We start from the raw sequence: 9,815 nt of genomic DNA, 5'->3' as shown, positions 1-9,815 counted from the left end.
TAACACCCCTAAAAATAACAATAGCTTAAATACGACATGGGTTTATTTTTCTCTCGTATAATACGAAGTCCTGAGGTAGGCAGTCACAGCTGGTTTGATGACTATGCAGTGTCACTGGGAACTCAAATGCCTTCTGTGTCTCAGCTCAACTATCCTTAGTTTTTGATTTATATCTTCATCCTCATGGTCACATTGTAGCTGCTGGAGCTCCAGCCATCATGCCAATGCTGTAGGCAGAAAGAAGGAAAAATTGTAAAGGACAAAAGGTTGTACCTCTGAGCTCCTTTTAAATTATTTTCCTAGAAGTATCCATCTGTCTACTTATGTGTAATTGGCCGCTCCATGTGCAAAGGAGACTGAAAAAAGAAAAATCTTTAATAAGGCTGTGTTGCTACCCCTAACTATTGATATGGGGTCTGTTGCCAAGGAAGAAAGGGAAAATGAATACTAGGTGGGAAACTTGAGGGTCTCTACTACAATTAGATTTGTTTGTTAGAATGACAATTACAGTTACAACATGGAAGTGGATTGAAGTAAAGACATACTAAAGTAGATAGACTAGTATGAGATTATTTCAATATTTGTGGCAAGAGGGGTTAAGCTGTACTCATATGGAGAAAAGTGGTAATATATTCAGGAGCTGTAAGCAATAGATTTCAGTTAGTAATTGATGGAGAGTGGGGAAGGCAAGAAAGTCTAGGTGGAGAGCAGTGCCCCTAGGAGTTAGCAGAGAGCCTCACACATTTTTCTACTTTTTAAATGAATTAATTATTTTGATAGATGATGATAATATTCATCAAGGTTATGGATAAAGAAGGAGAATCAGATTAGAGGTGTGAACGAGCATTAAGTTTTAAATGCACTGATTTTGAGCCTCCTATGGCTCATCCAAATGGGGAAATCAAATCAGCAACTAGAAATATGGGTCTGTGGGGTGCCTGGGTGGCTCAGTCAGTTGGGCATCTGCCTTCAGCTCAGGTCACGATCCCAGGGTCCTGGGATCGGGCCCTGCGTTGGGCTCCCTGATCAGTGGGGAGCCTGCTTCTCCCTCTCCCTCTGCCTGCCGCTCTGCCTACTTGTGCTGTCTCTTTCTCTGTCAAATAAATAAGTGAAATCTTTAAAAAGAAAGGAAGAAAGAAAAGAAAAGGAAAGGAAAGAAAGAAGAGAAAAGAAAAGAAATATGGGTAAGAAAGAAGAGAAAAGAAAAGAAATATGGGTCCGAAATTTAAGAAAAAGGTATGGAATAGAGATGTATATTTAAGAGTCACTAATGAATGGTATATACTTGATAAATGAAGCCATGGGAAAGATAAGCTAAACCAGGGTATAGACCACAGATTGAAGGTAGGGCCTAAAATAGAATCTTAATGCACACTAGTATTTACTGTAGGTAGAGCAAGAAAAAACTAAAAGAGGATTTTGAAGACGATTTTGAGAAGTAGTTCCCAAGAATGCACAATGGGAAACAAAAGCAAATAATATATAAGAAGGCAAAAGAGAAGGTAGTTTTAAGAAAGAGGATGTGGTCAGTTATGTTAAATGCCTGAGAAAAGTAGTTACCACTCATGGGAATTATTTGCCCCAAAGAGGGTGCTGACTACCAAAAGGTCTGGATACAAAGAGGAGTTTTAGCAAAAACAAATGACACATTCATGCAATGGAATATTATACAACTATTAGAAAAATAATGGAGAGGGCGCCTGGGTGGCTCAGTTGGTTAAGCGACTGCCTTCGGCTCAGGTCATGATCCCGGAGTCCCTGGATCGAGTCCCACATCGGGCTCCCTGCTCGGCAGGGAGTCTGCTTCTCCCTCTGACCCTCCCCCCTCTCATGTGCTCTCTCTCTCATTCTCTCTCACACAAATAAATAAATAAAATCTTTAAAAAAAAAAAAGAAAAGAAAAAAAGAAAAATAATGGAGAAACTCTTTGTGGACTGATGTGGGAAGTTCTCCAGCAGAAGTAGATTTACTGTGAAGCTACTGAGGCTTGAGTTTCATGAGCCCTCATTGTCATGGCCTCTACACCTAATTTTATATTAGTAATTTTGCATTATTTTTTCTTAACAAAGTCTCCCAAGTTGTATAAGCCCTTTGCTCTCATAAAATTTGTGTCTATCCCTGATTTTTAGGATATATTGTTAATCATAAAAAGAAGGTCCAGATCACAATGTATAATATTCTGCCTTCTGGTAAGAAAAGGGGGAAATTAGAATGTATACTTATATTTGCATACAGAAACAGTGAAAGAATATACAAATGACCCCGGAGAACAAGACTTCCAAATGTGTATCATGTATATTTTTTAACTTCTGAATATGAACATAATATCCATACAAAATATCAAATTACTATTTTAAGAAAATTCAGTGCTGGACACCTGGGTGGCTCAGTCGGTTGGGCATCTGCCTTCGGCTCAGGTCACGATCCTGGGGTCCTGGGATCAAGTCCCGCGTCGGGCTCCCTGCTCGGCGGGGAGTCTGCTTCTCCCTCTCGCTCTGCCGCTCCCCCTCCTCATGCTCTCTCTCTCTCTGACAAATAAATAAAATCTTAAAAAAGAAAAGAAAATTCAATGCTGTGAATGAAGAGTAAGAACAAAGCTATGAAAAGCAGCTATCTATTTAATTGTCTGTTAGTTTAGTTTATTCCCAAATCCTGAAGGTTAACTGAAGGCTCACCAGGTAAGCATAATAGTTGGCTCTCCCCCTTCCTACAAAGAAGGGCAGCAGGTTGGGGGTCTCAGTGAGGTCAGAAGACGGCTGGAGTAGAACTGGAAGGCTCCGAGGTCCCGGAGTAACTGGGGCCGTTCTGCAGGAGCACAGGCTTCCGCGGTCAGTGGAGAATGAGAGGGAGGCACCGGGAGGTCCTTCGACACCAGCGGCACAAAGCAGTAATGAGCGGTGGTAACCCCATCTCAGGCATTTTTCTTTTCATTGAGGTGTAACTGACACATGATATCCTGTTAGTTCAGGTGTACGTCTTTGTGATGCGGCATTTTTGTATGTTACAAAATGATCCCCACGGTAAGTGTACTTCCATCTGTCCCCACACAACGTGAGGACAGCGTGATGACTCTACTCCCTGTGCTGTACATCCCATCCCCATGATGTACTTATTTTATGCCCGGAAGTCTGTACCTCTTTTTTTTTTTTTTTAAGATTTTATTTATTTGAGAGAGAGAGAGTGCACAAGAGGGGGGAGGGTCAGAGGAAGAAGCAGACCCCCCGCCGAGCAGGGAGCCCGATGCGGGACTCGATCCCGGGACTCCGGGATCATGACCTGAGCCGAAGGCAGTCGCTTAACCGACTGAGCCACCCAGGCGCCCCATGGATTTCATTCTTTTTTATGGCTGAGTAATATCCCATCGTGTATATATACCACGTCTTCTTTATCCATTCATCTGTCAGTGGACATAGGTTGCTTCCGTTTCTTGGCTGTTGTAAATAATGCTGGGATGAACATATGGGTACATCTATCTCTTCAATTTAACATTTTTGTTGAGCTGAGTTAGTGTTAAAGTTAGTGTCTAGGCCCTCTTTGATAGATAACAGGTGGTGGTTAATAAAAGCAAGTCTCAGACCATAACCTTGCATAACTAGACACAGACCATTCACACAGCTTGTTCAGTAAGCTGAGTAAAGTCCCAGCGTTCTGTCCTTGTACGTGCTCTAACTACACCTTGTATGAAAGGTTTACCGAGGCACTCACAGCCACATTCCAGAGGCAAAACTGTGTGCCCTCTGGCTTTGGACATTTGGAAATGTTCCTGTATTAATGGTTGAACACAAGACTGATCAGATGTCAAGACTCAGAGGTCATCCACAGGGTAAAGGACCTGGACCTCCTCGGATTCTTACTCTCTGTTCATGTAAAAGTAGGGAGTGATTGACATATGTTTAGGAAAATGCACTTGTCTTGAATTCCTTTAATTTCAACAAAGAAAGCCCATTTTTAACATTCATCAAGCTATTCAACAGGCTGTTATTTTCACTAATGAAAACCCATGTTAGACAGTGAGTATACTAATTAGAAAACCAGTCAATATATAACACTTGATAGTATCTGCCTCAAAAGGGTTGGTCCTTTACGACTAGAATATCTTGTCAGCCCTGTCATAACTGATAGTATATTAATGCCATCATCCCTTGATTAGGGAAATGGACTCTCTAGGGTTCAATGTGAACTAATCCATATATAATAATATACTGGCTTTGCTTCACATTTTAAAGTAAAACATCACAGTAGTGGAAAAGTCTGATAACAAAGGGGCTTTTTAAAGGAGGAAGAGATACAGTTTGGAGGTGTCAATGGAGCACTTGAAAGGCGGCTACCCTACCTCCACGCCTTGAGCTGTCTGTGGTATGTGATGGGAGGGAAATAGTGCCTCCATTTTAGCAGGCTGCAAGAGAAGCAGTATCCCTAGAAGACAGCTGTGTTTCACCTGGAGCAGGAAGGTGAGAAGAATATGGAGAATTAGGAGAAGTAGAGCATGTTGAGTACGGAGTGCACAGGCGAAGGCTTCGGGGAAACGGGCACACATGGGAAGCAGGGTTGGTTAAAGGATGTGCTGCGTACTATGTAGACAAATGTCCACAGAATCTATGACCCTAAACTGGGGCCCAGTTTCCTCCACTGCAAAATGGAGATTCAAGTAGCAGCTGCCTCATAGGCCATAGTGAGGATTAAATTAGCTAATAGTTACAGTGTGCTTAAAAATAATGTCTGTAACAGTAAGTGCTCAGTAAACAGTAGTTGGTGTTTTTTATACCTTCCCATTTTCTTCATAAGAATATTAACAAACTTTGGGGCACCTGGGTGGCTCAGTCAGTTGAGTAGCTGACTCTTGATTTCAGCTCAGGTCATGGTCTCAGGGCTGAGGGACTGAGCCCCACATTGGGGCTCCATGCTCAGTGGGCAGTCTGCTTGAGATTCTCTCCCTCTCCTTCTGCCCCTGCCCCCGCTAGTGCGCTCTTGGTCTCTTTCTCTCTCTCTCTCAAATAAATAAATTTTTAAAAAATCAGTAAATTTTGTCAGAAATTTATGGAATCCTGAGATCAAATATTGTGGGGTGCATGCCAGAATGAAGAACCTAGACATTTCTCAAAGTTTCTTTCCAGATAAATATTCTTAAAATTGGCAAGTAACAGTTTCTCTGTGGGTAATTAAATGTCTAAATTTAAAATATTTACACTATTCTAAAAACTATTTTCTTTTTACAAAAGTTTTAAAGTAGTACTTTATTATTGACCAATTATTTAAAAAAAGATAATTGAAAATGAAGTGATTCTGTACTATTTGATTTTTATTTATTATCCCTTTAGTTTTTAAAAAACCAGTTCCTCCATTGGAAGAAGCCCTCAAGCAAATTCAGGAATCCAATTTAAAATCAGAAGTAAACCTCCTCCCTTCCCACAGACCAACAATAAATTGGAGGTAAGTGATTTATTATTATAATGTATAATTTTTAATATATAATAATTAAATAGGCTTTTTGGCTGAGTTTGTAGGCCTTGTCATCAATTACTCCTCACCTTTATTGTAGCGTTTACTATTTTATTCTCACAGATTAATTTGAGGTAGAGTAGAATATAAATTGCTTCAAGAATAAGGCAAAATTCTAATTTATTGTCTTTGGTATTACAGTGCTGCCTATGTTGAATAATTTTCCATGGAAACTATCACTAAAACCATTTAAAAATATTGATGTTCATTATTTATCCTTACTGAGAGGAAAAAACTGTGTTGTAGCGATATAAGTTTAGATAAAAGGAGTAATTTATGGTAGAAATGGGTTTTTCCTCATGGAAAAAATCTTTCTTGGATCTCTTGAAAAAGCTAATGTCTCCTGGTTCCTCTCCAGGGTAGCATAAGTGAATTATCTAGGAGCAGTAGAATGGCTCAGCCAGAGTACCCTGTGACATCTTATATTTTCCATTTACTTAGTATAAATGTTTGTTGGAGCTACAGCATGCGTAGTGCTAGATCCAGCACTGTAAAGGGGATGTGGAGAAGTATAATACCGTAAAATACGATTCCTAGCGTATAATCTAGGAGAGAAGCAAAATCGTGCTTCAAAAGGTATAGATAGTACCAAGTGAGTAATGATAATAATATGTAATATTTATTTATATAAAGGCATTTACAATTCGGACATTAATTATGTTAATATTTTATCTGTACATAATGTTACTTACTAAAGTACTTCCATTTTTAGACTATGTGTGGCCAATGGTTCCCTTGATCAGAGCTAAGAACGATTAAATTCATTTTCTCAGTCATCATTATAGTTCAGGAAAGACCTCATGGAATAGAAGATTCTTCAACAAAGCTTTGAAGAAGATAGGAATTGGTTATGAAACAGGTGGGCCCTGGGACTCCAGACAGAGGGCCAAGAGTGACGGAAGGAATGGTGTGTTCTAGGGGTAGGAGTGTGCACAGTAACAGTAGCTTGGCTAGACAGGAGATTGGAGAGTAAAGGCATCTGTACACTAAGGAATATAAACTTTATCTTGAGAGTTCAAGAGGAGTCAGTGAAGGATCTTAAGTTGATGGGTGGTAAGATCAGCTTTTCTTTTTTAATATATCATTCCAATCTACTGTGAACAAATGTGAATAATGGATTGAAAGAGGACAAAACAGGAGGCTATTTCAATACATCTAATTGAAAGTATATGAGTTCAGAGCTCTAGAGAAAGATGTAGGCTTAAGGTCACTGAACAGCACACAGGAGGATGTGTACTGTGATGACAGGCCTAGGACGGAGCCCTGAAAACAGCCACGTTTAAGGAAGTAGAAGAAAGAAGCCTACAGATGGGAGCAGAAAGGTTGATACAGGACTAGGAGAGGGTTGTGCTATGGAAACTAAAGAAGGATAGAGGTTCTTGGAGAAAAAGCAGTTTATAGAGATCAAATGGCTTCTAGGGAATTAGTCACACAAGCTGTTGTCCTGGCGTGAAACAGGTGGCACATTTAGAATGGGGGACGGGAGAGGGGCTAATGAAGGAACTGGAAAGCCAGCAAAGGATGGGGGCCCCCAAGAACTAACAACCACAGAATCAGTATGACCCCCACAGACCTGACCTGGAGACATGGGTAGCCACAGACGAGCACTGCCAGAAGACCCCGTGTCCTCAGCAGAGTGGAAGCTAGAAGACTAATGATCAAAAACGTCTTTTGAGAAAGAGAAGCAGTGAAGGTTTTTAATCAGGGACTGATTTTTTTTAAGACTTTATTTATTTGAGAGAGCAGGAGAGGGGTGTGGGGGAGGGGCAGAGGAAGAGGGAGAAGCAGACTCCCCTCTGAGCAGGGAGCCCGACGTGGGGCTTGATCCCAGGCCCCCGGGATCATGACCTGAGCCAAAGGCAGATGCTTAACCGACTGAGCCACCCAGGCTCCCCCATCAGAGACTGATAAAATCCTCTTTGTCATTTTAGAAAGATAATTGGTGTGAATGTTGGAGAATGAAAAGGATGGAAAGAAAGTGAAGCCAAGGGAACAAGAGAAGATTAATGGGATAATCCAAAGGATATATCATTACTGTTTAAACTGGAATACTACTATTTTGTATAGTGAGGAAATGATAGGTCTGTGAAGGAATAAAAATATTTTGAGTGGTTAGAAGGAAAGGATGAGAGAAGGAAAGATGCAAACACCTTTTCACAGCACAGAGAACTGATGTAAGAAAGAGGATTTAAGAATGTTGACCAGATAAAAGTATAAAATGTGGAACATGGAATGATTAATGGCAGGAAAATCAGGAGGTATCCAGCCATGAACTTAAAAAGACTTACGTTAAAAGGATAGTAGTAGTGAAATCGAAAAGAAAGATAGAAGGAAAAGACATTTCATAGAAACAGACTATGGAAATTAGATTATGAATTTGGTGTATGATGGGATAAAGAAAATGAAAAAAAGCAAAAAAGATCAAAAGAAGCTGAAATTTTGAGTCTTGGTAATTGAGGGAATTTGTTGACTTTAAAAAAAATAAAAAGAAACAATGAAACAGTATAAGTTTGGCAAGATATTGCTAAATTTTATTGCAGGTATCTGAACTGAGGGGATAAATATCCAAGTAGAATGTATAAAAACAATTGGACCTAAAATGAAATGAGATATCCAGGCTATAGAATACACTATATGTTGTTTCTTCATTTTTATATGTAGTTATGTCTCCCCAACCAGAATGGGGTATTCTAGGGATCGGTGGCTAAACGGCGCACACACGGGTATTCCCTGTAGTTCCTGGCTCTGTGCTGTGCATGTTGGAGGCGTTCAATAAATACTATGGGTGGAGGAACATCCCTAACATACGTGGACACTCCTCCGAGAGTACGAACTTGACCTGAAGTCGGTAGACGAGGAGGAGACTGGTCAGAGACAAACACCGAGAGGGCACTCCAGCCGGGGGAGCAGGTAGCGTAGGAAAGAGCGTGCTGTGTTGAGGGCGCTGAACGCAGCTCAGTCCCACTAGCATGCACAGTGAGAAGGGGACTTGTGAGCGGACAGTTTGCTTGGAAAGGAAGCCATGAGTTAACTCATGAAGAGGCTTGTTAAGGAGTTTGTCCTACAAATAATTACTGAAGCAAGCATCCAACATTTATACTTTAGAAATACTGCGAGAATGGGAAGGAGTAGGGCACAGCTAAAGGTGGGAAATAGCTAACGTGATACTTCAGTTAATAAAAATGAAGACTTCTTGAGAGTTGTTTAGGAGGGGGAATCAACAGGATTTGGTGACTGTTTAAGAACTGGAAGGTGTTCAGGAGGAGTGAAGCATGACTGGAGATCAGGATTGGTCAGTTAACAGGTAGTGAAACCGTAAGAACTATTAGGGAAGAAGAGGTGTGAAGGAGGGAGTGACTAGCAAAAGGATAGTAAGTTGTAAGTTTGAGGCACTTAGGGGATGTTCCCGAGCCAATTTCTCATGGTAAGAGCTCTCAGCCGCGGATCTAGATACGATAATTGCCAATGAATGGATGAAGTTAAAGACATGGTTCGTGAGTTCAGCTAAACAGTGAAACTCCCACCAAGTTGTGTTGGGCTTCAGTTAGAGGACAGAAAACATTTCACGGCAACAGGCAACGTTCTTCAGCGGGAGGGATCCTCCTGGCAGATCACAAAGCAGTCGGTCTTTGCTATGCCCTGTCCCCGCACATGACAGCTCAGCTACGAGGAAACAAGATCACAGGGTGGGTGGGTGCCACCCTGGCTAGAAACCCCGTGTTCCAAACAGGAACCAGTATTCCTGGCAATGGCTCCATATGGATCACGCCTAGGTCCATGAGAGAGACACGTCCAGTAATAAGAATTTCCACACTCGGGGAAAACCACAGCCGTAGCTTTGTGCCAGCTATCTGGGGTTGATTCAGTCCTCTGGATTACACAGAGTATGGATAGATAAGCAAAAAAGAGCATCACATAACTCTCAAAAATTCCAGCATAATAAAAAAAGTGAATTCTTCAGCTCTAGAGTATACTTGTAAAAACTCACCAAAGTGAATAGTTGTTTTGCTAGTTTAGATGAAAGTTCAAAACTTTACTGGATTTCAATACAATAGCACTTTTTTTAAGTTTTTATTTATTTATTTGAGAGAGAGAGAGAATGAGCAGTGGGGAGGGGCAGAGAGAGAGAGAGAGAGAGAGAGAGAGAGCGCGAGAGAAGCAGACTCCTGCCTGAGCAGGAAGTCTGATACAGGACTTGATCCCAGGACCCAGAGATCATGACCTGAGCTGAAGGCAGATGCTTAACCAGCTGAGCCACCCAGGCATCCCAATACATTTGCTTTTTTTTTTTTTTTTTTTAAAGATTTTATTTATTT

This window comes from Neomonachus schauinslandi, chromosome 11, assembly GCF_002201575.2.
Source record: "Neomonachus schauinslandi chromosome 11, ASM220157v2, whole genome shotgun sequence".
Taxonomy (NCBI): domain Eukaryota; kingdom Metazoa; phylum Chordata; class Mammalia; order Carnivora; family Phocidae; genus Neomonachus; species Neomonachus schauinslandi.
The sequence above is the reverse complement of the archived record's forward strand: the minus strand, read 5'-3'. Positions refer to the sequence as shown.